At 40.3% G+C, this 17851-nt stretch overlaps 1 pseudogene; it reads left to right on the forward strand.

Moving 5' to 3' along the window:
* Positions 1-3683: 3683 nt before the first annotated feature.
* On the forward strand, positions 3684-4110 carry LOC128113091 (60S ribosomal protein L28-like; annotated as a pseudogene).
* The last annotated feature ends 13741 nt before the right edge of the window (positions 4111-17851 follow it).

A 17851-nucleotide genomic window follows, 5' to 3' on the forward strand; every position in this document is an offset into this window, starting at 1 on the left:
ATGACAGTTGAGTAAATGAGTGCCACAGCAACATCAGTGCAGAGGATTAGGAAGGGTGCAGGAGATCCTAGGATTAGAGATATCTTCCAGGGAAGTGTTGATATTCAGAGCTAAGCTAAGAAGAAAAAAAGCAATGTGGAAGTTGTGGTAGATAGAGTTCATGAAGGAAGATGGAATGAAGGAAAGGACAGGATGTTCTGGAGAACATACATATTCAATAGAGAAGGGTTGTGAGAGTGAGCCAGTCAGGTCAAACCAATGATGAAATTGACCAAAACTGGAAGGCATTGATCACCATCCTTAGGAGCACAGATCCTACATGTGAAAATGGATATATCAAGGACTTTAAATGCGACTCTGATGTGAGCAAATTGCTTCTGAAGGCAAAACATGTGTAAAAGGCAATACTATGGGCAGAGAAATTAGACAGTATGTTCTAAGAACCCTACAAGTGTCCACTGTCAATGTATTTGTTCTAAAAATAAAACCAAATCTTTTATTTGTGGCATTCTCTTTTATTATTTCTCCCTTGCTTAGGGGAGTTTATTCAACTGGTTTTTTTTTTCCCAAGATAACGATTGCACCCACTAGATTCTTTCTGGGTGACAGACAAACCTAGAATGACTAACTAGCCAGAAACTAGGGTAGGAACACACGTGTACAGAGACTCATCTTCACCCCTAACTGAATAACAAGCATCAACTAGTCAGAACAACAACAAAGATGGTATGGTCATCCAGCTCATGTTCATTATTTCCAATATAATAAAAGATATTCTCTCATTAATGAAGCAGTGGCAGGAGACCCTGTACACGTTGAATTAAACAACTACTAACAAATACAAATAGTGAATGCTTCAAGGTATATATTTTACTCAATGGTATGTAATTTGAGCATACATAACACAAAATACTATAATTGCATTGGACAACTAATGAGTTCATCCACACAGAACCAGCACTAGCCCAATTCTTCATCACCACAACCCAAGAGAAACTGGCAAACTTAAGATTGAGAACATCTCTGTGAGATGCTTGAGCTGTGTCTTTAATTTTGGCAGCAGGTTTTTAAACTATTTTACTCTTTAAAAACAATAGCACGTGTTTCTCATTCTGTTCTTTCAAAAATCCTACTGTTTTTGCACCTGGTAAAATCTTTCTGAAAAAAAAAAAAAAAAGGAGGCCTATTCTCAAACAGTATGTAGGTTAACTGCCTTTTGAGTCAAGAAATTAAAATAACTTTTCAATGAAATTTTTCTATAAGTTAATGGAGGTCAGATAGAACAATGGCCACTGTGACTGGAAGCAGGAATGACAGCCATAGTTATCAATAGGAGGCCCTGGCTGTAGATTCCTTTGTCTCTCAGGAAGTTTACAGGGATGCATGCTATTAGTCTATTTATAAGATATGTAGTAAGTAGAGAATGAGAGACAAAGAACCAGAAAGTCACCAACTTTTTAGTTAAAGCCCCCACCCACCCCCACCACCCCACCCCTGCAAGCGCCAGGGCTGAAACTGAGGCACTAACTTTCCTAGCATGGAGTCCCTGGAGTGGAGTCAAGAGGCCATTATCTAGGCTTGTTAGGGAGGAAGGCGAGAAACAACTGAGAACTTCCATCTGACATCTGAAAAGTGAGAGGACAGAGGCTGAGGGTTACAAATCAGATAATCCACTTAGAAATTATGAGAGTAGAACGAGTCTGAAGAGAATTATATATTACAAAGGAAAACTAGGAAGGACAGAATGAGAGACAGTCCAGTATCAAATGACACTTTCTTCCCTGCCCAGCTGAGCGCATTCATTCCTGCTTGTGGTGCTTAAGAAAGAGAGCACTGAAAATCAAGAACCCTCACATCTTGCCTGCATTCTCAGGTTTTTGCTTTTAATAGGTAATAAAGAAAAAAAAAGCTGTTTAGAAACAAAATATAAATCATTTCAAATGAGGTGACAAAATGCAATAAAAGGTTTCTACAGAAAAATTACCCATGGCACAAGTATTAATGGATAAAATGCCATGCTGAAACACTGTAACCACTCACCCTCCATGTGTCTATTTTCTACAGTATATAACTAGATAGCTCACACACAAATGAAGAAATTGACAATTGTTTCAAGTAATGAATGATTTTTGCAGAATCAATTACTTGAGAAGCACTTTACCAGTGAACATAAAATAATGAATAGTAATTCATAACCTAAGCTGAAGTGTTCTGAACTAGAGAACATTCCAGCAAGTCACCAATAGTCTGCCTCTGTGATCTGCTTTTCATCTCTTCAAAAAAAAATAAACTGTTCCTTCGTGACAATGTTTCAGTAACTGACAGCATTGGCAGTGTGGCCAGAGATAGTGGAATATTAGGAACCATGACTGATAGGAAAATTGGGGGCTGCAGAAAAGTAGAAAATACAAATTCAAATTTAATGAATAGCTGCTGTGCTTCACAATCTTTTCAAAAAATATCGGATGACATATTGAGGTCACTGCTGATTTAAAAAAAAAAAAAATGTATCTGCAAAGGGAGCCACCTATCTTTCCTGCAATCTACATTGAACTCACTGAGCCTCTGCTCTACCTACCAATCCCTGCTGCAGGCACATCATGGGTGTCTATGGCTCGCTCCTTCCCACTGGAGGACCCACTGGATGGTGTGGTTAATTAGAGGGGAAGAGCTGAAGACTTGGTTCTCCTTGATGTAAAGCCAGTATGAAAAAACAAAGAAGCAGGTTATCTGGCCTCTAATCTGTCAGAGCAGAACTGGGGGAACAAGCTGGTAGCTCTGCAGTAGACCGACTGCAGTGGGTTGAATGAGAAGGATCCCCATTAGGTTTGAATACTTGGTCCCCAATTGTTGGAGTGATTTGGATTAGCAAGAGTGGCCTTGTAGGAGGAGGTGTGTCACTGGAGGTAGGCTTTGAGGTTTCAAAACCCCATGCCATTCCCAGTTAGCTCTCTCTGCCTCTCTCTCAACCTCATGATTATTGTCTCAAGATGTGAGCTCTCAGCTACTGTCCAGGGACAAGGTTGTAACTTAGGAGTTTCATTGCTCCTGTTACTAAGATGGGTTTGAGGTTTCATTGTCTGCCTCTGTTACAGAGGTTTGTCTGTAGTTTGCTCATGTGTTCACCAGAGATATCATGTATGTGTTGTGCACAATAGACGCTCAGTCTGAGAGAAACATTTGATCATGTGTAGAGAGCACCATGGAATTGATGGGAATAATTGAGAGCAGTATTAAAATGACAAGCAGACCTTGAAGAAAAAATTTATCTTAATTTCTTTCACTACTTCTTTGGTGAAACTATTGATTAGCCTTTCCTTGTAGATGTTTTCTCTAAATTGTTACATGGAAAGGGGCAAATTAAATTATTAAATAAATTAAAATCTTGAAATTGAATTAAAAGTTATAGCATACCCCAAAATTAAGCTAAAATGAGAACAAATAAATTAAGAGATTTAAAATTATTGAAACCTAACTATTTTTAATTGTTTTCTGCTTAATTACTAGTGTTGCAGTAATGTTGCTTTATACTCGATATATCAGCAGTAGCTATGATAAAAGCCAATGAAGTAGTATGGAATCTAATCACCATTTATTACATAAGTTTATTATAAATATATGTGTCAAACTGGCTTTCCAAGTACTGTTGAGGAAACTGAAGAGAAAAAGCAATAGAATCAGAGATGAAACTTCTTCTGTCTCTTGCCTCCTTAAGGAGAAGAGCCTCCGCCACATCTGTGCATCTGCAATGGATGGCTGTTCAGAACTGCTCCGGGTTCTTGATCAAGAGGAATAAGCAGATGTACAGCACCAAGCCCAATAATCTGAAGGCCGTCAACACCTTCCACTACAATCGGCAACCGGCCAACGACAATGGGTCATCGTGGTCCTGAAATACAGATCTGGCCAGCCAAAAACAGCCACTTCTTACTTGAGCACCACCATCTACAAGAACGCACAGGCAGCATAAGGCACATGATCCTCGAGAACAAAGACAGCCCTGATTTGCACATGGCCATGGCGGTCGTTCGCAGGGCCAGTGCCATCCTGAGAAGCCAGCAGTCTGTGGTGGTAAAAAGGAAATGGACCCGCCCCACTAAGAGCTCCTGAGCCCCACACCCCAGAAACAATAGAGTCCACTGACTTTTTCGACCATGGAGTGGGGAGGTGGGGAGAATCAGAGATGGAAATTAGGAAGAGGAAGAAGAAAAAGAACAGAGGAGAAAAATTGAAAAAAATAATAATGAAGAAGACCCTTGCCATCTGAATGTGATTTAAGCGAAAGAAAAGGGGAACTTTAGAATGAGGGAAACGAATCTCACATTGTGTCTATATTTTTAAAAAAATACAGACAGGCTGAGGAGGTGGCTTGCTGAATAAGAGCACTCACCCACAAGCATGAGAACTCAAAGACCCGAATTCAAACTCTGAGCACCTATATAAAAAAGCCAGGCATGGCTACGTGTGTCTGAAATCCCAGCACTACACGACAGAGACAGGCAGAGCCCCTCAAAGCCAGCCCAGCTAAAATGCCAGGTGTCAGGGCCAGTAGAGGACCCTGAATCAAAGGAACAAAAAGAAGAGGGAGGATGAGACATTGGATGTTTTTCCCTGGCCTCTTTGTGTGTATATGTGGGCATACATAACACCAATGCACCATACACATATTCCCTGCACACACACACACACACACACACACACACACACACACACACGCACACACGCACACAAGACTATCCAAGTACCAAGTACTATCTTCCACTTCTGCATGAAGTGGTTAAGGTAAAGATGCAGCAGAGAGGTGGTTATCCTAATACAGAGCATCACCACTGCTGAGCCCTTAGGGAGCCAAACGGGTAGAGGCAAAAGCACTTCTGTGCTGATCAATATGCTGAGAATGAGCCCTGGGCTCTGTCCAAGGGTCTGTAACTTTTGAGGGCAGGTGTTTCTTGTTATCGCCTCATTTTCAGTAACCTAGGAAACGCTTTACCTTTTTCTACTGAAGCAATCAATATCCAGATGATTGTTAAGACCTGTTTTTTTTTGTTTGTTTTTTTTTGTTTTTTTTTTTTTTTATCACTGAAGATAGTAAGATTGTAAGCCCTGGGCCCTTGAAAAGAAGGAAAAATAAAGCGAAATTCATTGATTTTAAGTATTTTATATTTGATGGCTCTTAATAAAAAAACTAGTATGCAATCAAATGAATTCAACTCCTCAGAGGAGTGCAAGTTTTAGAAAGTATGGATGCTTACAATAAAGGAAGGATGTTTACAAAAGAACTGAAGTCTGGTTTGAAGTTATTTTTACTTTAAAATCATACAAAGTTTTCCTCCAATAGAGGATATGATCTACTTCTAGCGAGTCTATGAGTATGTGAGTGTATTTCATTTGAACTACACTCCTAGTTCAAGAGGTGTGACACCAATCAGATGTCTACCATATTAGAGGCTGGGGATACCCCTCAGCAGTACATTCCTAGCCTGCAGAAAAACCTGAATTTGATCCTCAGTACGAAGAAGAAGAAGAAAGAGGAGGAGGAGGAGGAGGAGGAGGAGGAGGAGGAGGAGGAGGAGAAGAAGAAGAAGAAGAAGAAGAAGAAGAAGAAGAAGAAGAAGAAGAAGAAGAAGAAGAAGAAGAAGGAGAAGAAAATAGTTACTCTATATCAGCTAAGGCTATTTTTCAATGCAAGGTTTAGTTTTACTGATCCACACCATGGAGAAGGACTTTCTTTTCAGTTTAGTTCATCAGGTAATTGTCCCTCAGTCATTGTAAACCACATATGAAGAAGACAGGCTACAAAATGGAATCAATAATGAAAACAGCGGAATTCATTTGCAAAGGAGCATTTGATATCAGTGACTAAGGCCCCAGAAACTTTAAAAATAGAATTCATATTCAGATTTTTCTCAGTCAGTCAGATGGCTTATGGGAAAATGAAAAATGAAATTGCCTTGAGACCACACCTACATTCAAAACCAATAATTGTCCAGGATGCCAAATGCAAAGAGTAAGTTGAACCATAATGTATTGCCTGTATTTCACCACCTTTAAGCTTCTTTGAATGGTGATTTTACATGGTTTAACTCACAAATTGCCATATCAAACACAGTACCAACAACAACAAAGAACATTTAGGTTAAAATAATTCCATTATTTTGAATTTTTCTAATAACACTTTCAAAAAATGTTTATTCTTTGCTATCAAAGCAAATTTAATAATTAAGAAAAGTTGTTTAAACATCCCTCACTGAAACCAAGCTAACTACACTAGTATTTTAGAAGAGAGACAGTAAAAGACAGGCAAAGGGATGGGGGAGTATTTTCCCTAGAACTATCTAGCCTTTTAGGATAAGCTCTCTGTGATGATTTGAAAGAAAATGACCCCCATAGACTCATAGGGAGTAGCATTATTAGGAGGTGTGGACTTGTTGGAGGAAGTTTGTCACTGGGGGTGGACATTAAGGTCTCAGATAATCAAGCTAGACCCAGTGTGGTTCACTGTCACTTCTTGCTGCCTGCCGATCTCAGCTACCTCTCCAGCACCATGTCTGCCCGCATGCCACCATGCTTCCTGCCATAATAACAATGGACTACACCTCTGAACTGTAAGCCACCCCCAATTAAATGTTTTCCTTTGTAAGAGTTGTTGTGGAAATGGTGTCTCTTCACAGCAATAGAAACCCTAAGACACTATCTAAAGAAAGAAAGTGAATACCTAGGGTATATATAACAAAGACACTGTCTGTGCAATTGCTTGTTTGAGGGAATTGAATGTTTTCCTAAAGGAGGTGTCAGAACTCCAAATCTCAAAGGCAAGTTTCCCTAGCACAGGCATGTGCCTATGACATCTCAACTGAGCTACAGAGGTAAGAAAGAAAGCAATTCATGGCACATGAACTTGAAAGCGAGAACACTGGTGAGGGAGAGAGACTACAATGTCATACAAAATTAAAACCTAGATTCCCCTGCTCTGTCGTCTTCTCAGTCATTTTAGCAAAACTGTGCAATACGTGAAGCAGCAGAGCTCTGCATATCACTGCTTCCTGGCCTAAGATCCTTAAAGAATGAGTATCGGGAACAAAGCTCTTCTGAACTAGTCAGTGGTCCTTGGAGCTGGGAGGTTATCATACTTCTCTTCATGTCAGCATTTCAGATAGAACCCCTTCTGAAAATGTGCTTTGTGCTTTCTTGCCATCTTAAATTATTAAATTATGCAGCGTCTGATTAGGGACTTAGAAGGCACAGTTCATGCCATGGTCAGATCATATTAGCTTTGTAATCATGGGACATTACTTAGCATTCCATCTCAGGTTTCTATCTCCTTAACATCTACTCCTTAGTGTTACTGAGAGGAAAAAAAGGTGCTAACAAAGCTGAAGTGGAAATCAGGGCTTTAGAAGCTAAGTTCTCAGTGTTGCTTTCCACCCCTTCTTAACCCCACACATAAATAAGGTTTCACTGCTTCTGTCTACTATTTCCCATTCCCGACACAATTACGAAGCTATAAAGTCCAACTACTACTAAAATACTTAAGAAAAAATGGATTTTTGCATCCACTTTCTATTTACCACCCCCCTGCACTACCCTGTCCCATGGCTGGCCTTCTAATTCATTTTCAAGATCTCCAGGGTTTGGGGGTGTTCATTAGGTAGCCCCTATTTACTGCCTGGTTCAACCCACTTACGGCTAACAAAGGATTTGGGTATTCATATATGCAAAAATCTTGCCTCAAATATGCTTATGAAATTGGGATAAATGTTATCTCACCTAAGCTCGAAGGTGGGGAAGGCTTAAGAGGGATTTGGTCTACCTGGGTCATTATTTCTCTCTCTTAAGCCATACAACAGAGTGTCTTATCCAAGTGGTGTTTCATCTCAGCAGGGGAAAGCATCCAGAGAGTTTCACTCTTCCTTGTCACATCAGAAAGGAGAAGGGATTGCTCCCAGATAAGAAATGGAAAAGCATCTGATGAGAATGATTGCATTGAGTTAGATCACAAAGATTTCTAATGGAAGTCACTTCGGGGAATGCAGGGACTAGCTTAAACGATTATTGGAAAGGTATAGCAATTGAAATGGAATTTCTGTGATTAGATTAAAATAATTACTATCTACTCCTGGAAAGAGAGGGCCTGAGTTTCTTTCTTCTAGCATTCCGGGACCTACCCAGGAAGGGTCAGAGTGCTGAACACAGCAAAAGCCCATGGCACTCTTTTGTGATAATGGCTTACACTGAAAAGGTTCAGCTTCAGTCAGCCTGGCTCAACCTCAGAACCCCAACCTCACCATAAGGTAGGAACGATGCTTTAAGACATTAATTCGATAAATGCCACAGCCCACGTAAAGCCTTTTGCCTTCCTCTCTGAGACTACCCATCACTGAATCGAGAGTGTGAATGTTCTCAAAGCTGAGCCCAGCCTAGAACATAGAAGCTGTCATGGCTTTCTTCCCATGTGTGTTGGTGTAGAGAGAGTCTCCAGCTCTTGTTGAGAAAGAGAAGGTTCTCTCGGTCTGCCATGCCTCACCTCGTCATTCAAAAGCGAAAAGGAGTGAAGGGTGTAGCTCAGAGGAGAGCGCATGCTTAGCCTGTGTGGCGGTTTGAAAGAAAATGGACCCCCAGAGGCTTAGAGGAAGAGGCACTATTAGGAGGTGTGGCCTTGTTAGAGTAGGTGTGGCCTTGTTAGAGTAGGTGTGGCCTTGTTAGAGTAGGTGTGGCCTTGTTAGAGTAGGTGTGGCCTTGTTAGAGTAGGTGTGGCCTTGTTGGAAGAAGCGTCACTGGAGGTGGGCTTTGAGGCTTCAGATGCTCAAGCCAGGCCCAGTGTCTTTCTCTTCCTGCTGTCTGCCAATCCAGATGTAAAACTCTCAACTACCTCTCCAGTGCCATGTCTGCCTGCATGCCACCATGCATGCTTCCCACCATGGCCGTAATGGACTAAACCTCTGAAATGTCAGCCAACCCCAATGAAATGCTTTCTTTTATAAAAATTGCTTTGGTTACGATGTCTCTTCACAGCAATATAACTTTGACCAAGACAGCCTGTGTGGGGGCCTAGACTCAATCTTTAGCTCTGAAGAGAAAAAAAAAATAAACAGAGGAGACAGGGTACAAAGACAGAAGAACAAGGAAAAGAGTAAAACAGAAGGCTAAGCATGATTTAGTGGAAGACAAAGACAGGCAAAGAGTGGGAAAAATGGGAAATACATTCTGGGGTGAGTAAGACATCCTTGTGGAATATGCAGGAAAAGACAGAGAAAAAAAAATAAAGTTCAACTCATTTTCATTTACACCTACCTCACACCCAACAGGTAATACTAATGTCAGAAACAGTCAGACAATTCTGAAAAAAAAAAAATTCCATATACAGAGGCTCGATAGCTTAAATTATTTTTTTTCAGTGACTCAGGAAAGGCTCACAGCAAAGTAGAAAGAAGTATTGAAGAAGAAATTGCGCCATGGAATAACTAAGCAGAGAAGACCTGAGAAAGAATGCTTGGCATTGAACCTGAGACCCAGATATCTTGCACACTCCAAAAGTACAAAAGGTGAGTGAATGCACTGAGTATTACCTGTGAGATAGACAGAGAAAGAGGGTGACTTTTCAGAGGAGGATAACAGGACCCTACAGCATAAGAGCACAGGGCAGTTTTCCAAAATGAGAGTTACAACAAGCCTTCAGAAAAATAGTGACATTCCCATTATCTGCCCTGCACCACTGTCCTACAAAGTAACAATGAATTTGGCCTATCTGAGATGAGAGCAATGGGCAAGCAACAGAGGTGGCCATGGGAAGAGTCAGTTGTGAAATGACTGTGCAGGTCAAGCACATCATGAATGCCAAACTGTTGACCAGAAATGGTGAGTGGTCATTGCTTGTGTTTACCTCATTCAAACACCATAAAAATTGCTCAAGTCACTTGATGGTTGAACTAAGATTACTTCTACAGTCTTACCTTCTATTTTCCCCATAGGCACTAGTGTCTCCCTCTCATTTTGAGCAGAGTGCTCTTTCTTTGATTCTATGCGGCTGGCTTATCTGATACCACCCACCCAGGACTCAAATTGTCATTTGGGTTTGATTGTTGGTTGTGGTAGAGATGTAGTTCAAACCAAACCACCATGCCTGATGATGAATCTTTGAAGCATTCCCACCAGCCTTCTGGAAAAAGGAATCAAAACGGTCCGGAGCTCCATTCATGCTATTTATTTTACCTTTTGCAAAAGTACTAGCCAACGCAGTTGCCAATGTAAGCAGTTATAAATACTAGCAAAATACAAGAATGATTATAATTAGCACAGTAAGAAAATGTACTGAAATGACTGAAACTGCTATGTGTACTACATAGGTGGTCACTACATAACATACATATCAACAGCTTTTATGACATATCATATGTAGAAAATACATCTGCATTTGTTCATCAACATTGCAAGTTGAATAAGTAAATCTAATCTCTCTCTCTCTCTCTCTCTCTCTCTCTCTCTCTCTCTCTCTCTCGCTCTTGTCAAGATATTTTATTACACAAACATAAAAAGTAAGCAAGACTGTGATACTATCACAATTTTATAAAGTAAATGACAGTGAAACAGCATTGATTTAGGAGAAAACAGCAAATACTGACATTTAATTCACTTGGGGTTATATGATTCTTGAAACACCATATTGGTCTGTAGGTCACTGTTGTTGTTTCTTCCCAAATGCTGTTTTTTATCTTCATCGCCTTTACATAATCAATGTATGACTTGTAAAATCCATTCACATAATAAATGTGTAACATGCAAAACTTATTTACATAGCTAATATATAACATGCAAAACACCTCTACTTAATTGGTATATGTCATATAAACTCTTTCAGGCCTATATTTTAATAAGTATTCATTTATTTGTTTATTTACTTATTTTACATGATTTTTATTCACTCTTCGGAAGTTTTGTATCATGCACTCCAATCCTGCTCCCCTTCTAATCCCTCCATATCCATCCCACATCCCCGCAGCATGCCCTTCCCCAGATTAAATTAATTTAAAACAAAACAAAACACAAATGAACATAAAATAAAAATAAAATATTTGGGCGGTGGTGGCGCACGCCTTTAATCCCAGCACTTGGGAGGCAGAGCCAGGCGGATCTCTGAGTTCAAGGCCAGCCTGGGCTACCAAATGAGTTCCAGGAAAGGCACAAAGCTACACAGAGAAACCCTGTCTCGAAAAACCAAAAAAAAACAAAAAAAAAAACAAAACAAAACCTTTTAAACTCCATCAAAACTATAGTAGCCAGGTGATGGTGGCATGTACCTTTAATCCCAGCACTCAAGAGACGGGGCAAGCAGATCTCTGTGAGTTCAAGGCCAGCCTGATCTGCAGAGTGAGTTCCAGGACAGCCAGGGCTACACAGTGAAACCCTGTCTGGAAAAACCAAAAACAAAGGAGAAAGGAGAGAGAGAGAGAGAGAGAGAGAGAGAGAGAGAGAGAGAGAGAGAGAGAGAGAACCTATAGCAAAGAGCAGCCTGGGTGAGGTGTGGCGAAGGTCAGCCAGAGTAACTTGGTAAGATCCTGTCTCACAAAAGAAAAAATAAATATTTTAGGGGGTAATTCTAACTTCAAGAGATCTGATGCCCCCTCTTCTGGCCTATGTGGGCACTGCACTCACACACAAACAGGAATGCACACACATACAGGTATAAAATAAATATTTTTAAAAGACTGTGCCAAAGAGAATTTGTTTAAAGGCATAAACTCCAAAGATAGGAAACAACTGAGGAAAGATCAATAGAAATATGAAATTTGTTATACAGATGGATAAATGATTCCCCTTCTGAGAAAGCAAATTCAATGACAAAGCTAAGGGCATGCCCAATTTATAGACTAGAACCCTCAGCAAACAGTCACAGGAAATACATTAATCTCCTCTCTGCTTCTACTTTTGCTGGATACCAGAACTCCATTGTTCTAGCGGCTTTGTTGAAATGTAATTTACATTCCACGATGCTCATATGACGAGAGTTTATGACTCACTGGTGCTTTAGTTTATTTGGGATTGTGCAATCATCCACAGAATGTAATTTTAGAACACTTTCAGACTTGCAGGTCTGTTTAAAGGACATCTCCTTACAGATGTCTTCTGACTATCCTCAATGGACCCAGGCTATTTGTTCCCGGTCTCTTTCCTTTCCTCCTTTTCCTTATTTCCTGCTGCAAACACTATGAACATTGAGAGATATGTTTCTTAGTTATTGGCTTCCTGGTTTACTGGCTGCCTCTCCCGGTAGAATGTGAGCTGTGCAAAGCATGCTTCACATCTTCCTTTGCAGTCCAGCTGGTAGCATAATGTAAGGTTTTGCACATGTTATATGGTCACGAAACACATTTTCTGAGTTGGTGAATGAATTGCCAAGGAATAACTGCCCCAGGAGGTGAGTAGTGTGGATTGGTGAAGGACCAGTCATCAAGAGCAATAACTTATAGGATGAACAGCGGACAGTGTAACATGAACAGATACACCTGCTGCCCACCACGTGTTTGAAAGAGGAACCCGGCCATTTGGACTGAGTAGATCCAGTAGGTTTTTAGGTGAATAGGAGAGTGAGAGAGAGGGCATTAAGAAACTAATACTGCTAACAAAAGAAATGAATTAGTTATGAAACTAAAAGATACGATTATAAAGCCAGGTATGGTCGTACGTGCCTGAAATCCAAGCTTTGGGGATGTAGGGGCAGAATGATCAAGAGTTTAAGGCCAGCCTCAGCTAGGTCATGAGTTTGAGGCAAGCCTGGGATATATGAGATCCTATTGAGGGGTGAGAAGGATGGAGAGGGGACAGAGATACACAGAGAGCTGGAGATGGGGGTTATTATGCATTGCATTCTGTTAGCAATGATATGCATATTGCTTACACTCATACATTAGGATATAAGAAATATATGCTGTTCTGACGCATCACCCCCACATCTGGTAGTATTTAGATGCACACTAGCTAAACATGTGGTACACAATTCTAGAGCCCCATGTCCTACATTCCTAGATTCCTGCTTTGCCATGTCCTTACTATGTGACTTGAGGCACTTTACGTAACTGCTCTCTGCTTTGATTCGAGCATTTAGAAAGAAGTCATTTTAATAACTCCTATGTCACAAAGGCTATTGTGATCATCGAGTGAAAATAATCACGGCAGCACCTCCCCAGTCCTAGGTGCCCTTAGTTAGCTAGAAGTTGTAGAGGAAGCAGTAGCAGCCATTGTGGTTGCAGGGATGGTGGTAGTGTTAGTAGGAGCAGTAGTAAGCCGTAGTTGATGAAGGAAGTGCAGCTCTTCATGGTTGTTTTATGGAGCCCGAAAGTAAAATTTAGATCAGTGTCAAGCAGTGTCAAATAGAAAGCACTGAATTAACATCGAATTGACTTGTTCCCACAGTGTTTCCTATCATACAGCAAGACGATCTGACATAATTGATTTTTCTCCAAGAACTGGGTGAATCAGCAGATTTGTAGACCTTTTCAGTGGCAATCTGACTCCAAGTAATTCATTCTCTGGCTTCGGCACACAGACAGTGTCAAGACTGCCATACGTGCTGTGAGCACTTGGATGCAGGGCAGGGTCTGAGTGAGACTTAGATTCTGTCATGAGTGTGTAAGAATTTATTCTTTAAAGAAACCCAACAGTATGATCATGAGAAGTCCTGAAAAATAAGACATGACATGTACAAATCAATAGAATCATTTACTTAAAGGAGTTACTGGTTGGCATTTATCGGAAACATTGTCAATGTGTCTTCCTTGAAGATGAAAAAGATAGAAGCACTCATTTAGAATATTAGCTGACTCCACAATTGTTCATCCCATGGTTCTCCAAATACATTATCTAAGGAACCTGGACTGAAGAGTGGAAAGTGGTTTTACCTCCAGATGTGGTGAGAATCAGGGCTAGCCTCCAGGTACAAGAGTCAGAAGTAAGACTGATACTAACTATCCAAAGGGAATCAGAAGAAAGTACTATGAAAGAAATATTCAGCATAAATAAGAGTGAATGAGCTGTCTTCAACTAAAAAAGGAATGTGTTGTATTTGAAATAGCCTGAAGGACTATTTTGCATTTAGGAAAGAAATCACACACTTAAAGATCATCCCAGTCAAGTAAAACATAGTTCAATGTTTAGCACCAGTGAGACCACAAATGGCTACAGCTGATGCTGACCAGCTTTTAAAATAAGCTGATTCTTCCACTTCTAGCTCTTCTCAAAATATATTGCAGCGATGCATTATTATGAAAATATTCATTCTAAGAGACTAGAACATTTGCTGGACCTCAAAGAAGAACTAATAATGCACCTTGAGGTTACTTAAGACTGCTATCCTACTGTGTACTCAGCCTTTTTTGTTTAATCTGCCTTGAAGAGAACAGTGTAACAACCACCCTTGTTTGCCATGGGTTTCCCATGTAATCAGCTTTTACAACCTAAGCAAATGCACAGTTACAATTTTAAATTATGTATTCTTCCACATCCCTGACCCACAAGTAATCCACGTGTGTATATATATTGTGGCAATAAATGCTGAAAACAGCAAATAGGTTGAAAACAACCTTACAAAATAAATATCTGCCATAAATGTTGAAAGCTGTGTGTGGACATTGTTTGATAGCATATGACTGTTTGTTATCTGGGACAGTTGGAGTCAGTAAAGTGTCATTTCTTGTAAAATTCTATTAAATATTTCTATAAAGTACCCTCATTCCTTTCCTAATAGCTTCCTGCACTGTTCAATAAAAGACAGAATAAACAGACAGACACAGGAACAGACAGATTGACAAGGTAACATTCAGGCAGGCACTGATTGAGAGTCACACAACAGACAGACACAGACAGGGAAGCAGAGAAGATACTTCTCTAAGTAGGGAATTCAAATCTTGGCTACCTTTCAGCTAATTTTTCCAAGGGGGATTTTTTTTCTCCTTAAATGTGATACTGACAAGTTATTGGTGACTCTTGGTTTTTGGGGTTTTTTCTAATTAATTACTAATGTGTTGAAACAAGCACAGTATATAGCAGACATCAAAGGGATGGAAGTGGTCCTCCTGTCATGTCTGTATCTGCTTCTGGGTGAGAATCACAAATAATGAATATTTCTGCAATTAAAAGATATAGGTGACATTCCACAAAGCATGTTACTTTAAAGGAATAATTATAATAAATACATTAAAAATTAATATTTAGTTACACTGGATTTTGTGGTCCTTTAGTAATTATCCAAACACTATCTGTCTTTCTGATTGTCTAACTACACAGAGAGGTAATGTCATTGGAAGAAAAATTTTTTTGTTTTGTTTTGTTTTGTTTTTTGTTTTTGTTTTTGTTTTTGTTTTGTTTTTCGAGACAGGGTTTCTCTGTGTAGCTTTGCGCCTTTTCCTGGAACTCACTTGGTAGCCCAGGCTGGCCTCGAACTCACAGAGATCCGCCTGGCTCTGCCTCCCAAGTGCTGGGATTAAAGGCGTGCGCCACCACCACCCGGCCGGAAGAAAAATTTTAATAGATTTCCCACAGAAATAAGATGCACAGCATAAGGCCTCATGGGAAAGACAACAAGACAATAAGGAGGCAGAAGACAAAGACAAAGGAAAACTAAAGTTAATCCCTTTGAGGGGATTCCATGGGAAAGGCAAAGATGGGAAGAGGAACATGTTAGGATGGCTCGTCTACTATCAGAAGGCTTTGAACTGTAGTGGCGGCTGCAAGGTACCTGGCACATGGTCCCAAGATGACGAAAGCTCAAGAGCATTGCCTCCTTAGCTATGCAAACCACACAACTCTGGCTGCTGTTATATGAATAATAGATTGTAAGTTGGAAACAATAGATACAGCAAACATAGTTTAATGTTGCTAGGAATTAAACAGAAGGAAACAGTTAGACTTGGGACTGAGAATAATCCATACAATGAGATTCTGGATATTTTTGAACTTAGGCCTGGTAGATTTGGATGGTGCACCAAGTGTGAAGGGAAATACTAAGAGATGACTTGAGTGTGGCTGCACATAAATGAGTGTGGCTACTGGAGAATAGAACGAGATGATGATGCTGGAGCAAGGAAGGATGGGGCATAGGGACCAAGACCCCTGCTTGGGAATTAATAATTTTGTGACTATTATCAGATATCTAAATGAACATGTGAGCAGGCAGTTAAATGCATGGATTTGAAGCTCATGGCAGAAGTAAGGGCCAAAGACCTAACTTGGCAGTCAGCAACACTGGATGACTTCTAAAGCCATGCTATGAAGGAAATCCCCTAAAAGCTGAGTGGAGCTGAAAAGAAAGGACTGAGCATGGGTCTCAGGGACAGTTCCATACTTAGATGTTGGGAGGACCAAAGCAGAAGGAGAAGTGGCCCATGACATGGAATACTTCTCAGATATGTGGTTCAAGCATGAACATCTGATTGCCACAAGCTAAGGGGAGAAAGCCTTTCAAAAAAAACAAGACAAAAGAAAGAAAATAAAGTAGCCAAATATCCAAAGGTATAGAATGCTGTTATGAGGTCACGAGGGTAAGAACTGAGTGAAGACTAAACTTGGCAAAAAAAGAGGTTGTTGGAACCATACAAGAGCCATTTAAGTGGAGTCTTAGAGATAAAAATATAACCAGAGTAGTCACTGGAGGTCAGTGGATAAAGATAACACACTGGGTGGGGACTGGAGAGATTGGCAGTGCTTACTATGCAAGCAGGTGGAGTGGAATTCAGATCCTCAGAAACCCACTTAAATGCCTGGTGGACTCAGAAGCCTGCCTGTAATTCCAGCCTCAGAAGGTAAAGACAAGAGAGCCACACAGCAAGCTGACTACCAAGACTAGCCATATCCATGAGCTCTGGGTTTGATTGAGAGACTCTGCCTCAATGAATACAGTGGAAGAGCGATCAACAATGATTCCTGACACCAACCCTGGGTCTCCACATGCACAGGTACACACGTGTACATATGCCAACACATGTTTGCCTCCATAATGCAAAACACATACACATGTGTAATATACAGAAAAAAATGAAAATATAAGAGGCAATCCTTTGGGAGAAAGTAGGTATATATAGAAGCATAAAAATGAACAAATTGATTCATTTGGATGTGAGTCCAAGCAAGGGCTTTTCAAATATTCTTGATATACTGTACACTTATAATGGTGATCTCCTACATGAGGTGGGAGGATGCTGGGTTGGGAGGCCTAGAAGAAAGGTTATAGCTGGATAGGTTTGTCTTCAATGACAACAGAAAGAATTCACCCTTTGTGACAGGAAAGAGGGCAAACTATATGCTTCTCAGCACTTTGGTAAGTCTCATTTTTGATATCTGGGTTCTGATTTATTTTATTTTCACCAGTGAAATAAGAAAAAAGGATGGCAGGTGATAATAGGAACATAGGCGAGTGTTCAGGATTTGAAGAGAAGGGAGGATACAAAGAAGGTATGAAAGGAAAGGAATTTGCTGATCAGTTGGCTGACCTGGTGTGGTGTTGCACAATAAGATACTTCAGATCCATTATCTATTAGATATCAAATAACTAGGAAGGATTTTGATGCTCCAGCCATGACTAAATAATTATGTTTAATCTGGTTTAAACATTACACATATGGAAACTGGCGAGACGGTCCAGTGAGTAACAGTGCTTGCTCTACTGACAGGAGCACTTGGATTCTAATCTTCAGCACCTAGGTGACTAGCCAGGTGTGATTTCACATCTTCGTAACCCTAGCATTGGAAAGCTAAGACAAATGGATCCCAAGAGCTTGCTGGCCAGTTTAAATCCTCAACACTTGCCTATACTACAGCCAAAGAGGGGACTTCCAGTTCAGTGAGAGACCCTGCCTCAAGAGAA

Source organism: Peromyscus californicus, unplaced genomic scaffold (genome assembly GCF_007827085.1).
Source record: "Peromyscus californicus insignis strain IS unplaced genomic scaffold, ASM782708v3 Scaffold_17__1_contigs__length_78620276, whole genome shotgun sequence".
NCBI lineage: Eukaryota > Metazoa > Chordata > Mammalia > Rodentia > Cricetidae > Peromyscus > Peromyscus californicus.